Raw genomic sequence first — 18,515 nt, 5'->3', positions numbered from 1 at the left:
TTGACTTTGGAGTCTGACAAACTCCATATGCATAATCTTTACATTGTGGCACACAGCACCTTCAGTGCAGTGACACAGGGAAGTCTTTCAGATTTCCCCAAGGTTTAAATACCTTCTCTTGGTGAAACTACTGTTTCCAAGAGCAGTGAAATGAAATTGACTTTACTTACATTTTGTAACTTTCTAGACCCAGCACACACTATCTTACCATAGGGTGCTGGAGGGGTTATTTAGTATCCCCTTTGTCTAGTTTGTCATGTAACATTTTTATGTTACCCTTTCTACAATTAATGGCTGGTGGCAGTGGTTTACTTTTTCCTACCATTGTGTGTTTCGACCACAGGCTGCAATTGCAGCTGCAGTAAAGCACCCATGGGTGCCCATGTCACCATCAAAATGGCCCAGTCTTCATTTTTGCCATTTCTTGTTGGAAAAGTGCTTCTTGAGATTTCCTCTGGATGCCAAACCAGGTTTGGTCCCTTTGTTCATTTTGTCTTTGGCGGGATTCACTGGTGAAGCCCGTCTCTGGCTCCAGTGTGTCTGGCATGGCAAGAAATGAGGCAGGTGCCCGAAACTCCCTATGCTTAATACTCCTGTTTACAAGAATGCTCCCAAAGGTGATTGGTTGGCTGGCTGTCCTTGGAGGACAGCCACCCTGCTGTGTGAGTGACAGCTACGCTGTGAATGGAGGGGAGAAACCTGCATAAAAGGCAAGGCTATTGGCTCAGAAGGCAGAGTCGACCACTGGACGAAGGAATCCGAAGAAGAACTTGGAAGAGATGCTTGCTGCAACTCCTGCACCATTGGTTTTCCCGGTGAAGCCCTGCTGCATTGCTGAAGCTCTGATTTCACCTCGACTAGAGAGGCCCTGCAACAGATGACTTCTACCCTTGGGTGTTGGACCAATCAACCCCAAAGCGAACTTGTATGGACACCCTCTCAGAGCTGGCTGTACTTCCATTGCTGCGGCAGGAACCGATTACCAGGGAGAGAAACACCGGAATGGAGTGTCTCATTTTTAAATTGGACCCGAGCTACAGGAAGGTCCTCTGGACTCCCATGAAGCAGGACTGAACAAGCCTGAGCCACCTCAACAGAGTGCTGGACCCCGGATGCAAGGAAAGTCCATAAGGTATCCAAGAACCACAGTGGTGCTATTTCCGAGAGCCGCGTGAAGCTGAAACCGTGAAGTGCTGCTGTTCTGAAGTTTGCCCATTGCTGCCGCTGACCTTCAATTTGTAGTGCCCCAGACCACCTCCCTCTTGTCCCCATGATTGAGGCACAGTAACAACAGGATCTGCAGACCTACACAGGAACAGAAGCCAGCTGGAACCAATTTCTTCAAACCAAAGGTACTTACCTCTTGTTTTGTATCCTTACTAGCTCTCAGTTGAGACTTGTCTTGGTTGCTTTTGCAGAGTTGTGACCCTAAAGTGTTTTCATATTCTAGAAAGACTTCTAAAACATTGTGCAAGACCTTTTACTTAACTGCAAGAAGTGCTTCAGCTCACCTAGACTTGTACTCAATTAACATTGGCTGTTCTGGCTCCCTGAAAAACTCTTCCTACCTCCAACTGTGTGCTTTAACTGTGCCTGAGGAAGGGTTTAATTTACTTTGCATTGGCGGGTTCAAAAAGTACTTACCTGCTTAAGAATATGTGTTAACCATTGTTTTATTCCCTCATCTTTTCCTTTTGACACTAACCTCAGTATTGTTCTAAATGTGCCAGTGATGCATCAATGTCCACAGTGCCCTAGTTAGTCAAGTCACTTCAGGATGTAGGAAGTATCTGTGTGTCATCCCAAATGGGTATCTACTGATTTATTGAAACTGAGAGTGTGTATTATTGAAGTATATTATTGTGTTGCATATTTTTCTCCCTTCTAAGGAAGGCTTATTCAACTGACTGTTAAATTAATAAATAAGTGTCCAATTAGGAAACCCTGAGTGTAAGTGTTTATTTGGATACTTGTCACTGTGAATGTCTGTGTGATAACCCTACAGCTCACATTGACCCCTCTTGAGATAAGCATGGCTGCTTAGTCACTCTAACAACTTGTGTAGTACATGCTTATACCAAAGGTTGGGTGAACTATTGCCAAGAGGACAAGGCTAGTGAAGTCTCCCACAGGGTACTGCCTGCAATAGTGCCTAACAGTCATCATTGAAACATGGAACAAAAGGAACCCAAACACACTGCGCCAAGGAAGAGCAACTATTGAAATGCCGTCTGAAGTTTATTCAGGGTGATCAAAAACAGCCTGACACATGTTTTGAGCTGAACTGGCTCTTCATCTGAGGCTTGAATATGCAGTATAAATTCAATGCAGAGGAGACATAATTATTCCTGTAATTAGGTCAACTCTAATGCTTCGCGGATGCGGAACGGTCTGATAACGTTGGAATAGCAGCAAAAGTTAGGCTCGGGGATTTCAATAGTTGCACTTCCTTGGCGCATTGTGTTTGGTTTCCTTCTGTTCTTTGTCCACGTACTGTGGGAATACATTGGCAGTGTACCCACACTTCCCAAACACCCGCTGCCTGGTGCTATTTGAAGATTATTTGTACAAACGCTAGGGTTACCTTTGACTTTTTTTCTGCCAATCTTTGCTTGTATCATTGTATCATTGAACCATGCCCTCATTACGCCACTCCTAGAAAAGCCTATTTGGGTCCATCAGCCCTGGACAATTTTCATCCAATATCTTTGCTTAAGGTCCTTCATGAAAGTGCTTGAAGCAATTGTCACCCCGGAAGTCAGGGATTTCTTGGAGATACAATCCATATCAGATCATTGACAATCTTGCTTCCAGCCCTGTATGAGCACTGAATCAGTCTTGGTGGCCGTGACTGACAATTTAACTAGACTAGCGAGCAAGTCCCAAACAGCATTTTTAATACTTATATACCTGTCAGATGCATTTGATATCATAGACCATGATCCCTTGTATCAATAATTAGAAGAGAGTGGCTTCCAAAGTGGTTGAAATAATTTCTTTCTAGTCGATCTCAAACACTTTCCTTTCCTCCGTTCAAGTCAAAGGAAGTCTCTGGGAACTTGGGGGTAGAGGGATCCTCAGGGCTCAGCCGTTTCACGTATTTGATTTAATATTTACATTAAATCTCTGATGTTTATTATCCAGTCTTTTGGTTGTCTTTTTTACTGTTATTCGCATAATACACAGCTGTTTTTTCCATATTGATCGGGAGTCGATCACATCTGCTTCTTGTATTAGGAATCGTCTGTCTGTTAATAGCCAGTGGATGAACCGGAATTGGCTCAAACTAAACAGAGACAGTTTTAATAGTCAGCCCTCCATCAACAAAAAATCTCTGGATTATGGACTTCTGGCCGGGGGAACTTGGCCCTCTACCTGCACCAGTTAAATAGGTTACATTTCCAAATCGTTGTCCCTGGCACTACAGTTTATTACCAGATGCAGTGCTGTCCACCTGAAATTGAAAATGCTTTGAAACATTCTTCCTTTCCTACCCCAGGAACTCTGTGCTCCTTTGATCTCGGCATCACTGTTGGCCCAACCAAAATACTACAACAAACGCTCCGAAGTATTGCAGAATTCTGCTGCAAGGTTGGTAACTAATTCATCCAAATTGTCTCATCCTTCTCCACTTTTCAGAAAATTATACTGTCTCCCAGTTAACTGTAGAAATAAATTTAAGACCCAAATTTGATGGTGTGGGCAAATAGTGGTGGTAACTCTGTGACCGCTATATTTCCGCACCTCCTAACTACAAGTTTGCCAGTGGGGGTTCACTGACTTACCTCCAGTCGAGAGCTGGGGTAAATCAGGCCCCACTGGCAAAAAACACCCACTATTTCCATCACCGGTATTACTGGTGCCAGATATACTGGCAATTCCACCCACGGAGTCCCATAGGACTCCATGGACTGGGGATTGTCCGCCATTACCGGCACCTGTAGTATCCTGGTAATACGTTTCCTGGTATCCCGCTGGAATTACTAGCTGAATACTGGGAAAAAACATAATGACCCCCTTTGTCTCATTCATCAGGCTTTCTATGGTAAAGGTGCCAGGTAACTCCAGGAACAGCTTAGTAAATGCATTCCTTCCCGTGTGCGTTGTTCCTCTGACAATCCTTTTCTGACTGTACCACAATTTCAAAAGAATACAGTCGGGGATACGGGTTTTCAGTTACCGCACCAACATTTTGGAGCAGCCTTCCAGGGTCCCTCTGAGCAACGGAATGTCATTTGGTCTTTATGAAATCACTTAAAATGTGTTTGTTTCCACCTTGTCTTTTGCACTTTGATGAACCTTTTCAGCTGCTTCCTGCCTGTTCCTCATTTCTCTACCTTCCTGCCCAGCGCCAGGATACCTTTCGGGTCACAGTTGCACTTTTCAAATATACATACCATGTATACCATATCATTAGTTTGTCTTTTTACTGCTGCCGTATTTGAATGTGTCCAACACTCTGCAGAATAATTTAAAACGCTGCCTGATTGCTTGTCTATCTGCCTTATCCATCTATCTTCCATCTCTCTCTCTCTCTCTCTCTCTCTCTCGCTCTCTCTCTCTCTCTCTGCCTGTCCTATCTATGTATCCATCCCTGCATTTATCTATCTATCTATCTATCTATCTATCTATCTATCTATCTATCTATCTATCTATCTATCTATCTATCTATCTATCTATCTATCTCTCTTTCCCTCTCTCTCTCTCTCTCTCTCTGTCTGCCTGTCTCATCTATGTATCTCTCTCTGTCTTATTTATCTATCTAGCTATCTATGTCTGTTCGACCACCTGTCTGCCTTATGTATCTGTCAATCTATCTATACATCTATCTCTCTGTCTACCTTTCTCTATCTATCTGTCTGTTTTAGTGATCAATCTACCTGTCTACCTGCCTCTAATCTATCTATCTATCTATCTATCTATCTATCTATCTATCTATCTATCTATCTATCTATCTATCTATCTTTCTATCTATCTGTGTCTAGTTGTCTGCCTACATCTATCTGCCTATCTATATTTCTATGTTTCTGTCTGTCTTTCTGTCTGCTTGTCTCTCTTGTGTGCATTTTATTTGGAATGTATAAGGCACTTTAAGCCAAAGCGCTCTACATAGTTATTAAAACAGTACAACAAATTAAAAGACATATGGGGCAAGATGAGACAAAGGAAGACCAAATAAGGAAACAGATCAGTAGAAAAGACGAGAGCAAATCAAGAAAGAGACCACAAGTTTGGTAGCATCAAACGTTAAAAAAGGACGAGCCTTAGGGATGTTTTACAAATGATAGTGACAGGCTCGAGAAGATAAAGAAGTATGGTGCTTGAAGGATAGATAAGAATCAAAGTAAAGTCCAAGGTTATGAGCCGCAGGAGAGATAGGAAGCTGAGAGGGAGGAAAAGAAATAAAGGAAGGAAAGTGAGGGGGTGAAATAGTATTAGCAGGCAGAAAGAGCACTTCAGTTTTAGTAGTGTTTAAAACCCAAAAATATTCCGTCATCCAAGAATTAATAACTGTTAGACATGTAGAAAGTTTATCGTGAATTTCGGGAGTAAAGGAAGGAAAAGCTAAGAAAAATTATTCTTTAGTGAGCTATCTACCTATCTGTCTGGTTGTATTATCTATCTATCTATCTATCTATCTATCTATCTATCTATCTATCTATCTATCTATCTATCTATCTATCTATCTATCTCTCTTCTGTCTGCCTGTCTTTATCATCTGTCTATCTATACATGCCTACATTCATAAACGCATAGATACATGCACCTATCTGTCTGCCTCTATGCCTGTCTAGCGATTCCTTTGTCTACCTATAATCCATCGATCTTTTTTCACGTAATTACTATGATTACCTGTTTGCTATTCCAATAGCCTGCACGTGTGTTTCCATGTGTGTTGCGAGACAGAAGAGTGTTACTAACACGCATGTGCACTCTGTTTTAATGCATACTTTCGTATTTTGACTTAGTACTATTGCAAAATGAAAATAAATAACACAAAGCCATTTCTTCACAAGGGAAGTACATATGTGGCTTCTTGAGTAACAGGTTGCCCTCTAGTGGTTAAATGCTGTCCTTGTTACAGGCTTCTTGCAGGCAGCTTGTTCTTAAAGACAACACTATAACCTATCAAGCTCGTTTTAGCTGGAATGGAAGACAGTGCCACAAGACCCACTCAGGAAAACGTATGACCCCTTTAGTAAGAAGTAAAAAGTGAGAGAGAGGGAGAGAGAGAGATAGGGGATGAGAGAGACAGAGAGTGGGAGAGAAGTAACATATGTGTATTGGTAAAAGAAAGGTATACGTTTACATGTGGAATGATTTTAGATTATTTTGGCTCATCAAATGTGTTACTTTTTGGGAATCTGATAGGGAGAATGTTTTCTAAAAGGAAAGTCAAATGTTCGTAATTTGGAAAAGTAACAAATCAAACATCAGGGTGCATGTTTCTCCAGAGGTATTGTATTGTACCAGGATTTATAAAGCACAACTAAGGCCCGTGGGCGTGTAGGCGCTGAGCAACAAGTGGACATTCATGGGGGAGGGGAGAACCTTGCAGTGCAAAAAGATTAATTCAAATAGATATGTTTTAAGTGCCTTGCAAAATGGCAGGTACTCCTCAATTTCCTGAAGAGAGATAGGGAGCCCATTCCACAGGGTAGGAGCAAGAATCGAGAAGGTCTACATCATTCCATCAATTACTGAGGATGGGTCTGCGAGCCCGAAGGGGTAACCTACACCAGGGAAATAACTGAGGATTGATTCCTACATCATCCAACAGAAGTCGGTCGCACTCTAAAGATCTAGTCTAGTTTGGCCAGTCCTTATCAAAGACCCAATCTCAAGTGGCTCATATGCCATCAGAACACTGTGCATTACATTATAACAAGAAGGAAAAGAAGAGGTAGCAAAGAAAGCAGAACGAGGAAGAGACACAGTGGGCACCAACATTGCAGACAACACAAGTGCTCTATGAGAAGGTGGCTCTGTAATACATGCACGTGTTAAGTGTCCTGTGGAGACCGAGCCATGTTGGAGTTAGTACTATGTTTTCAACAAAAGCTTTCCAAGATTTGAGGTCATTATGGATTTCGAGACCAAGGACGTTCGAATAAAATCTAGACTTTTACTTAGAGAGCCACATACTTGCATCAGTCTCTCAGTATACACATACATTGCATTCTTGCTTCATTTATGGACCAGTTTAGGTTAATGAGATGTGGGCCAGTCACTATTATACCATGTCTTATAATGTTTGTAAAGCACTATAAAAGCACCATGAAAATAAAGCAACTCAGTTGCAGAAAGATATCTTATGTCACATCATTCACCTGCAAAGGACCCTGACCACTACCGGAGGATCTTGTGGCAAAAATAAGCTCTACTCTTGCTGCAAGATTGAGAGACCTGCAACAACTTTCAGAATCTGGTGGAAGCCATCTTGGACATTCCTATTCGCTGCCAGAATGTGTGGTCAAGTGCCGAAAGTGCTGAAAGTGCCTAAAGATTCCATGAGAGATTTCATGTTTGGGCTTGTTAGATCCAAGCTCCCTTCTGAGCACAGTTTGACCTAGATATGTGGTATTTTCGAGATAAAGGGGAACAAGGGAAATTGTGATGACAATTGTTCGGCCCAAACAGGATCAAGATTCCCAGGTCAAGGGCCATGCATAATCGCTGCTCCTTGTTACTCTGTTCCTCTTTGCTTCCAGTAATCGTCACACCTTTATGATTGTCTCTGTTAATTTAGCAAAACACACTCATTTTCCACTGCCATTCTCTGACTACATGACCTGCCCATTGTTAGCCTATTTCAAGTCTCTCCCTAACCCCCACCTGAGAAATCCTTGCACTCCCCACATGGTGCCCAACAGCTACTCTCTCTTCTCCCAGTCCTCGTCACCTCTCCACAACAACACTCTTGTCCACCAAACTACACCATTCTAATCTCATCTACCCTTCCCATCTCCCTCAACGAGTGCCTGCTTTTTCCTCCACCACACCCTCCTGCCCCAACGTACCTACACTGGAATGCCCAAGCCTTACTGTAAAAAAAGCTCCTATTTTAAGGACCACTCTGACTCACCACCCAATATTACCATGATATTTTCCACAGAAAAAGGGATCCCCAAATTCCACTACCATTTTGACATCTTGAACTGCCACTAACCACATTTTCCTAATCCTCTCCCCTATCTATGTAAAGCAGATGTGTTGCTTCATGATCAACAAAACCAGTACATACCCTCCCCCTGGCTTCTCTCAGACTCCCCCTTCTTTTCAAGTAATCACACTGTTCAGCTTTTTGCAGCACGCCCTCTTATTAGTGACCTCATCTCCTAGCTTCCGGAACACTCTCTTCATCCATGGACTGACCTTTTCTCATCAACCTCATCTAACTTATGTCCAAGTCCCAGTCATATTCCTTGGGGGCTCCACCCTCCTCAATGTTACTAATAGCCACACACTCCAGTGGGGCCCCACTGTCTCTGGCTATTCTCTGGTCACCCTCCATACACTGCCAAGTCAAATCATGACAATTCACTCAATCTCACCTTTCACTCCCCCACTCGGTTTGTCTTTGACTGCTCTTGGCCGATCAGGAGGAACCCCAAAACGTGGGTACTCTGCCACCTCCTTCTTCTATACCAGTCATAGACAGGGCAAGGCTTCAACAACGAATTGCAGCAACACTGACCCGAGCATTCAGAGAACAAGAAGCAGTTTTATTATTATTATTTATTAATGTGATACAGTTTTAAACAAATGTAAAAAACTTTACACATAAATTAACATCAAATATCTACAATACAAAATACAATACAATAAGATACAATACGATTCCAAATCTTAATAAAATCCTTGGTACAATTTCTGGATAGTTAATTTATATGGATTTGAGTCGAGATCTAAAAGAGATGAGAAAACATCTTATTCTGATTCATACTTTAAGATAAAATATTTCATACTTGCATAACGAAACAAAATATCATTCACTTATCGGGGAGAGGCCCCCTTGAGTTTAATTTCATGAGAGCAACTGCCACTCGCCAAACCTGATAAAGTGCTAAATGCAATGTAGGGTTATTTGTGTTAACACATTGCTTCCAAAAGTCTGCTTGGCCCATATAGTCTGTATTGTGGACAAATTGGCCCAGATATTTATTGTATTCTATTCTCATCTTACCACAGCTTGTCAACACGTGTTGAGCCGTCTCAGGTTCAGTAGGAAGGTCACAGATCCTGCAGTATCTTTCTGCTAGGTTTAGCCCCAGTACAGGGCCCTGGGTAGATAGAATCGGCAAGTGATTAAGGCGCATTAATAGGATAAACCGCCTCAGATGCTCTGATGGGCACTGATTTAGATATAGTTGCGCTTTTCCATAGGTGTAAAGCCTAAATAAAATAAAGCTATAGCTTTTCAGGCTATTAAGATGTTTAAAATTGTTCTGCCAGTCCCACAGATTAAGGCGATTACGCATGCTGGTGATCAGGACTTCGTTTTCCCGGCCCCATTCAGGTGACCAACTGATTTCTTCAGTTAGGGACCGAATCTGATTTTCAAATTTAGCCTGTCTACCAGCCGCACAATCTTCCCTGATCGTCTGAAATAGTTTGTTTGTTGGTTTGTTATTGAGCTTAATATCGAATTCCATCCTCTTTCTTATTACCATGGCTCTAAGGGAGAAGATTCCCATCTCAAGCCTAATAATAGCCATGGGGATACATTGCGGAAGGCCGAGGATTTTCCTCCAGAACTTACCCTCTATCAGTTGTAGCCATCCTAAATTCATATTTATCAGTGGGTCTAAGCCATACGTCACCATAGGAGCCAGACATTGAATATATAGCTGACGTGCTGCCCAAATTGAAAATCCACATTGCTCACGTGTGAATTTATAAACTAAAGCTGTAAGTTGAGCAGCTTTTGTTTTGCGCTCCTGGATGCAGGTGAAATAATTTCCTTTGTTATCGAATTCTACCCCCAGATATCTATACATGTGCGTGTATTCAATTTCGTTCACTTCCATCATCATTCTTGGTCTAGCCACTCTGCCAACAGTGTATAGCAACAACTTGGTCTTACTGTTGTTAATAACTAATTCATTGATTTCTGCATAATGCCATAGCTGTTTGGCTGATCTTAGGATACCACTAAAAGTGTGATCCATGATCACCAAGTCATCTGCATAAGCTAGAAGCGGGCAGTGGTAGGAACCTATTTTAGGGGGACAATTATTAATCCCTAAGAGACATTTGGGTATATCTGAAATAAACAAGTTATACAGTGTTGGAGCAGTAACGCATCCTTGCTTTACTCCTCGCCTCTGAGGGATGGGTTTGGTCACCGAACCCAAATTATCCAACCTAACTTGAACTGTGTTATTTGAGTGTAATAGCTCCAAATAGTATAATAGAGGTTCAGGGCAGCCTAGATTCCTCAGTTTATTCCATAAAAGGGAGCGATTGACCGAGTCAAAGGCCACCTTAAAATCTATATACAGTGCATAAAGAGGGGGGTTAGAACGAGATAACGCCTTGTTTCTCAAAGTGTCCATGATAAATATGTTGTTGGAAGTAGAAAAGCCTGCTCTAAAGCCACTTTGGAATTGATCAAAAATCCCAGCTTTCTCTACCCATAATAGTAATTCTTTCAGGATAAGTGCTGCAAACAGTTTCCCAGAGCAGTCCAGCATAGATAAGAGCCGATAGTTTGTAGGATCGGCCCTGCTACCTTTCTTAAAGACAGGTATGATGATGGCTGCCTGCCATGATGTCGGTATATTACCTTCATGTAGTATTTTATCAAACAGTATTTTCAAGAGGTTTGCCCAAAAGAGGGGGTTACTCCTCAGCACCATATTAGAGAGGCCATTAGGTCCTGGAGCACGTGAGGTGTTTAAAGCCTTAATTCTTATCTGTAGGTCCTCCACAGAGGTAGAGAATGGGGGAGTAGGGGGTTTGCTAGCCCTGGGAATAGAAATCTCAGGGTTGCTCCCCATATTTCTCGTTTCCAGAAAGGAGATCCATTTATCTTCTCCTATGGGATTAACCATACTAGGTAAGGTTTTCCCCTTCGCCTTCCCCAATATGGACCAAATTTTACGAGTGTTCTTACCACATAGTGTTCTGACTGTATGTTGCCACCTTTCTAACTTCCTTGTATTTTTGTGTATTTTTAACCATATTCGGTAAGTGGTCTTCAGCTTTCTTATTTTAAGAGCGATCACCTTCTTGGGATAAGGGCCATTTCTTATATACCTCATGTCTCCTCTAAGCTTACGTTTCCTATCTCTGATCGCACGGTCGAATTCGTTAGAGGCCTTACCCACCATCAGGCCCATTTTACGAGAACCGTGTAGCGCAGAGAACTTACTTATCCACCTTTCTATTTGTTCCGGTGACTTTTGCATAAACATTTTTAATTGTTTAATATCCCACTCTTCAGACGCCCTTGTGGCCTTTAGGATATTATTCGTAGACCAGGAAATACGGTTTAGGGAGTGATTAATTACGAGATCTCCCATATTTACCAATGCAGCATCCGGGTGGCTGAGTCCCAGTGATAATATCAGTGGGTCGTGGTCACTCCATCTGTATTCGCTCACCTTCATATCTTTGACAATTAATGCGATCTCTACACTAGTATAGATATAGTCTAAGGTGCTCATACTGCTCCCATTCTTCCATGTAAATTTACCCGGACTATCGTTTCTAGTACGACCATTGATTATTTCAAGGTCCCAGCAGTCAAAGAAACCCCTCCAGCACATCCCTTCTATATCAGTAAAAGCCTGATTCCATATACTGTGACTTGTTAGAAGCTGATTATTACTAGTGCCACCACCGCTATTGATTCTACAGTTCAAGTACCCAGCCAAAATAATAAAATCTCTACCGTTGGTTACATTCCAATCACTTAAGAGATTGTGCAGGGTATCCTGTATACTTTCTCTGTGTTTTGCGCCCGGGGGATTATATATATTAATTAATAATATTTCTTCCCATCTTGCTTTAATCCTGAGGGTCAGAGCAACAGCACATAGATAGTCACTATCCACTGGAATCATTCTACTTTTCAGCTTATTGGAAATCCCTATCGCTAGACCTCCATATGGTCGTCCACGTATGCCTTTCTTCGCAAGGGTGTGATAAATAGTATACCCATCCATGGCTGTCTGCTGTAGTAGCCATGTTTCTTGTAATAGAAAGATGGGGAATTTACTTATCATTGATAGAGAGCCCTTGTTAGTAAGAAAATGCTGATGACCATGTGTGTTCCAGCTTAGCAGGGTTTGATCTCATGATTGCTGTAGGACTATGGGCAGCGAATCTGCCAGCCATTTCAGAGTGTTTTGGATGTCTGTCATCTGCACATTCTTTCCCATTTTTTGGGTGGGTATACCACTCTTATTTGTGGCTACCGTTGGTTCAGCACTTGGCAGTAAAGGATCTTCCTTGTCTTTACAAGCATCTACTTCCACCCCCACCTGTAGTAAACATTGTTTATGAGATCGAATCAATTGAGCAGATGCCAAGACACAACAATGGAGGGCTGTCACATTGGGATTGCATACAGAGAGCGGTTCTACAAAAGAGAAGTCCTCCGAGCGGATTACCCGCAATTGTGGGATCAAATGCAGTTTATTTAAAACCTCAGTTCTTGTCAACCACTTATCCCTTTTCTTTTGATTTAAGTTTTTGATGATGCATATTTTACTTGTATTAGGGATATCGATTTCTATTGTTTCCAGTGGTTTCGGAGGTCCCTTGTTATCCACTTTATGCTGTTCGTCTTGGTGCGAGTATATAGTGTCCGCTTCCGCTGAGTTAGTTGAAAGGTCAGGGTTGGGGTCTTCTATAATCGTGCTGGTGATTTCCTGTGTTATATCCGGGATAATCCAACTTGTAAGGGTCCCCATCCCTTTCTTAGCATTATTCTTGGTTTTTCACTTCTTACGTTTAGATTTTTTTGTACGTATTGTTGGAACGTTAGTGGCAGATAAAGGGGAGGCTATTTCCGCCACCAAATTTTTCGAAGCTAGGCGTCTTTGTTGACGTCGCTGTTTTTTTGTCAGAGGTATTTCCAAGGCTTTCACTGTGGATTTATCTAAATTGTCAGGTATCATCTGTGAGTCCTGTCCCTCATCTCCCTTAGGTGGTTGCTGGTTGGGTAGATCTTGCCCCATGGGGATGAGGGGATTGGAGAGCCCTAGTTGTATTAATGAGTTTGCATGAATCCTCCCGCATAGTTTTAGCAGAATTTTCATAGCAAATTGAAGGGAAGCCACTGAGGCTTGCAGGTCTATAATGGCTAACTTGTTACAGACTTCAGAGTTTCCCTTGTCACCTTTGTCCATATGTTCCGGGTCATCAGAGCTTATATAAAAATTTGGGGAAGTTGATAGCCGTTCCTCTGACAAAACTACTGGGGAGGGAGGGGAGGGGCGCATGGGGAAAGAGCCCGATAAATTTGATGTTGAATTACCAGGTTGTCTTGGGCTAATAAGTCCCCCAGGTTTTTGCTGCCCCCCCTGAGCTGTATTTAGAACCTGTGCCTCAATCACAAGTGGACAATCATTGGAAACTGTAGGAGGATTGTTTAGTGGGGCCATTGATTTTTGAATTGATAGACATAGATCTAAGAGAGAATTGTTATCAATGTCAATGAAGTTAGTATTATCCAAAGAGATACTATTGTTATGTAGGACTGGTGGTTGAGGATTACTGGCTTCCGTTCCTGATTTATCCCCAGTGATGGTTGCCTTGGTGTGGATTTTCCCAAACATAGCTGGAATAGTTCCTTTGATCGATCTACCCTCCTCCTCTGTGGGATTGATATTCTTATTAGCTTTCTGTGAAGGATGGTCCCTAGGACCTTCTTGGCCCTTACGCAGGTTGTAACAAGTTTTGTTCTGCCTGGTTTTGGCCATGGGTTTTGATGGATTTTGGTCACCCTTCTCCTAATAATAGGTAGTGATGGGGAAGTAAGTACAATCGTGTAATTAATGTCACGCTTCAGTTGTGTCAAGTTTCACCATATATATGCGCAAGAGTACACTGAGACACTATTTTATGGATTTATAGTATGGATAGCTCACCTTCGCAAGTTCCAAGTTGTAAGTAGCGCCGCAGCGCCGAACAGTCGCAAAACAGTCAGCGCCCTTCACCCCTGTCGGGCTTAACGCCGCAAGGGTGGTAGCCTGAGTCTTTTGGCTGCTCCCGAAGTCACGTGATAGATCACGTGCCGTGCGTGGCTCCGCCCCCTCCAGGAAGCGTATGGCACGGCTGACGGCGGCAAGAGTCGAGGAGCGACTCGCAGTGCCGGACGGTTTGACAGAGCTCCAATTAGGTAGGTTCCAGGGTCTCCAGGTAGCGGCACAATTCACAGAGCGGGAGGCAGCCTGAGTCTTTTGGCTGCTCCCGAAGTCACGTGATAGATCACGTGCCATGCGTGTATTCCCCCCCTCCAGGAAGCGTATGGCACGGCTGACGGCGGCAAGAGTCGAGGAGCGACTCGCAGTGCCGGTCGGTTTGACAGAGTTCCAATTAGGTAGGTTCCAGGGTCTCCAGGTAGCGGCACAATTCACAGAGCGGGAGGCAGCCTGAGTCTTTTGGCTGCTCCCGAAGTCACATGATAGATCACGTGCCGTGCGTGGCTCCGCCCCCTCCAGGAAGCGTATGGCACGGCTGACGGCGGCAAGAGTCGAGGAGTGACTCGCAGTGCCGGTCGGTTTGACAGAGCTCCAATTAGGTAGGTTCCAGGGTCTCCAGGTAGCGGCACAAGAAGCAGTTTTGCATCGTGCACTGCAAGAGTGATATGTCCTCTCCATTTCAGAGCTCCAGTTGACAGACCCTGATCTCCAGAGAAAGGTCAGGTTTGTGGAATGGAAGCAGCTCTGTACGGTTTCAGGATATGCTGAAAATGCTCAGTGAAGCTTCTGTGGGAGTGATGGTTGTCTTTTTCCATTGCTATGATGAGATGATCCAGAGAGTCTGCTGATTCAAATGGAAGTGTGTAATGTCCTATTAAGAGGCTCAAAGCCATTCTGCCACAAATCATGGCGATGCTATGTTCTTGGGATGGCGCAGAGTCTAAATGTCCTCAAGTTGTGAAGTTGGGCTCATAGGCAAGCTACCTGGTTGTATCTTAGTGCCCTGGTAAGATGAATCCTTGTTAGGCTTAGCAGAATAGGAAATTCAAACATCAGTCAAGAGTGTGCTTTCTCTTGCACTTCCTCTGTCAGAAAGTGTTCTGCATACAGAGGAATTAGCTTCTTTGAGTCTTGCAACATCTATTGTGCATGAAGGGGGAGCCTACAAAACTCGGGTGGCTTTGTTTGAGTAGCAGGGCTGGTTATTATCAAACATAGCAGACGCTGCATTGTATATCCCATCTGTTGAACTTGTGGCATATTGAGGTTTAGATGTCAAATCCAAATTAAAACAGCTTCTCCACAGACCAACCTTCTTCTACAGCAGCATTTCTTGGGGTCAAACATGTCTGAACTTCTGATGGGGGCATTAATGAATAAATCAGCAGATGATTGAACACATATGTACTAAATCCAAAGGACTAGTAGCAGAAGACGGATGTGGCACAGAAGACTCACAGGAGTCCCTCCAAATTTTCAGACACCCATTTCCTGGATGTCACACGGGTCAAGGGTCATGTTGGGCATCTATCCTAACATTAACAATTGCTATGTTTGTAGATTGATTTTTATTGGTGTAGAGGATACAGCTGTGTGCCTTCTGATACTGTGTGAGGAGTTTCGTATGCTCTCCCTGCTAGTAACTGTGCAATGCCTTGGGAAGTATTTTGAACAAAGACCTGTTTAGTTGTTATAGCTGATATCTGGAAGTGTTCTGTTCTCCCTTGATTTTTCACAATTCTCTTTCTTGAATAAGAAATTATGACTGACACATTTTCCACTCAGGTTGGCTTGATTATTGGGGATGAGTGGTAGGGTCTTCCATTTCGTTTCACTATATCTCACCTAGTTGCCTTTGGGAGACTGGAATTTACCTTTGAGCTGCCTCACTGTCTCCACCAGTCTCCAGAGACCCCTCTACCAAAGATGGTCCTACGTCCTGTTGTTTATCACGATGACTGTATCTTTGAAAAAAAATCTGTTCTGCTGTTGCCTCAGCTCCTAGATCGATCTAGGATGAGCTTTCTTTCTGTCACCTGATCAGCAATGTTGCCTACAGTCCGCAAATTAGAAGGGGTTAAATACGACCATCTTCACCAAGGTGTATTCCCGATGATCTAGGCAGAATGGGAGAGGAAAGCAACTATCATCAAGAATGTTTTGATCTTGAGTCTTGTCTTAAGACCTGTCTCTATTTCCTCAAATATTGCCATTGCCATCTTGTTCCTAAACCCCCTTGCTTGCCATCGGGATGCCTGTTCTTTATGCCAGAGAGATTCTGCCAATGTTCTTGTTATCTCTGTTTGTTTCTATTTTTTATATTATGTAAGCCTACTAGCCCCGCTTTTGTAACCTAACCTGTGTCTAAAACTGATACTCTGCAGTACTAGCATTACACTTTGGCTGTTATTGCGCAATGCCCTAAGCAACCTTATAAGCCAGCAACTGTAGTACATTTAGATACAATAAAAACATTAATATAAATGTATCCTAACGCTACAAGTCCCTAAAAATCTTTGAAGTTCATCCCGAAATGGATTACCTTGCCTAGAGTGGCTTACAGAAATAATTTAGCAACCTCTATGCGAGCACAATGCAAGAACATCTGTATTAAATGTATTTAACATTTTGAAGTCAGCTAGTAACAAACAATCCCAGTACTTTATATTTGACAGGGCATTGCTGACACCCATCGTCTTCAATGCGTACATTAATTAATTAATTAATCACCAAAGAGAGAGTATGCTGGTCCTGCCAGTACTAGGATGCTTCTTCTTTGTCAGAAGGTCAGTGTGTATTGGAATGTGTTGGCTTCTGAAATGTAATATTTGTCAAATCATGGGTGCTTCTATTAATGTGTTCCCCTCTCAACAAAATAAGGGGTTGCATTTGACAGGCTACATGGCACATAGAACATCCTTTCATTTGACTAAACATGGGTGATCTAGCTCTCCATTGAAACACCCGTTTTAGAAAGAGACCTGTTATGTTATCCAGAAGATGTGATCAATTGATGTATGGCAAATTCACATCTTGGAATGGAAGTCTGGTCATCTCATGGTGGAATGGTAAAGGCCACTTCTGATATAGTCTGCCTTAAGGAGCTACCGTGGTAAGGACATTTTAGTACACTGGACTCATGGAGGAGATCATAGAGAAAGTGAATTGTCATAGCTACTGTTAACGTGTGACAAGATCTTCTGATGCCCTACACTTGTGCTCAATTCGTACATGAAAGGCTCTCGCGCCCAACTCCACGTTTCTGTATGTTTGTTTAATAAATGCATACTCTAGCAGTATATATGGAATGTAAGTGTCATTCAAACTGCTAATAACAGTGAATGTTTTATTGGTATTCTTGTAAAGCCTGTACACACAGCAACAAGCAATGGATTGTATCGTGATTGCCTTAACAGACTCTGCAGAAACACCTATATGTTATGTTTCTGGAAAATATACCATGCACTGCTGCCATTTGAATGGTCTCTGGGTGCAGCGGAACTGAAACAGAGGATGAGATGTTAGGTTTGAGAGGGAGAAGTGGGATGTGCACAGACCAGAGGTACCATGAGCTTTGTGATGGGGTCTGTTTGAAGCCATTATTTGTTTGGGCCACAAAGGTGCTTGTCTGTGGAAGAAGTGTAGTGGTCAGTCGTTTGAGGTCAGATGGGGGGGTCTAAATGTGGTGTGTGCAGGTGTCATATTTGGTCTGTGTAGAGTGCATCTGTGCATACAGGTTTAGGAAATAAGTGTGGGAAACTAGGGGTTAAGCCAACCGTTTACAGCATCCATCTGGTGCATCAGTGCTGTATGTCTAGGCTAGCACCAGTGATAGTTAGGGGTGTTAAAAGGCCAGCTCTTCAATATTTCCCTGAAAGTCAGGTGATCATGGATTGGGCAGATCCCATAGAGAAGGGAGTTCCAGAACGTTGTTGTGATGTTTGAGAAATCTGTTCCTCTTTAATTTCTAGACACCTGTCATTGCTGGATCTCAGTGCTCTACTCATTTGGTGTATCACTATTTACTTTCTAAATTGACTGTGCCTGTCATATTCTATTTTTTGAGGTTGCTCATTAACTGTAAAGTTGAATCAATTGCCTCGAACAAACAATCTAGTCACATTGTATTACATTTCACAAGGAAGGAGTGATGTATGACTTATTTCTACCCCCATCTGACTTGCTGTTAGTATTGGTGATTTCTATTGTGCTTAATGCCAGACTCCTCCAGCTTCTAAGAGCATGTGTGCTAGCATCCCTCTTATTCACCCTGGTTTGATATTTCCCTATGTCCCCTTACCTCTCTTTCTGGACCACCTAGTTATATTTATATTTCTATGTTTCTCACATTTCTCTCCT

At 42.7% G+C, this 18,515-nt stretch overlaps 1 protein-coding gene across 1 annotated transcript in view; it reads right to left on the bottom strand.

The window, feature by feature from the left end:
• The window catches only part of GUCY1A2 (guanylate cyclase 1 soluble subunit alpha 2), a 1,716,628-nt gene that overhangs the window by 397,023 nt on the left and 1,301,090 nt on the right, over nucleotides 1–18,515 (bottom strand). The window lies entirely within an intron of this gene.

The sequence above is a fragment of the Ambystoma mexicanum genome, chromosome 7q, assembly GCF_040938575.1.
Source record: "Ambystoma mexicanum isolate Mex_15411 chromosome 7q, UKY_AmexF1_1, whole genome shotgun sequence".
NCBI classification, from domain to species: Eukaryota; Metazoa; Chordata; class Amphibia; order Caudata; family Ambystomatidae; genus Ambystoma; species Ambystoma mexicanum.
Note: the sequence above shows the minus strand (reverse complement) of the source record. Positions and strands in the feature narration are given on the sequence as shown.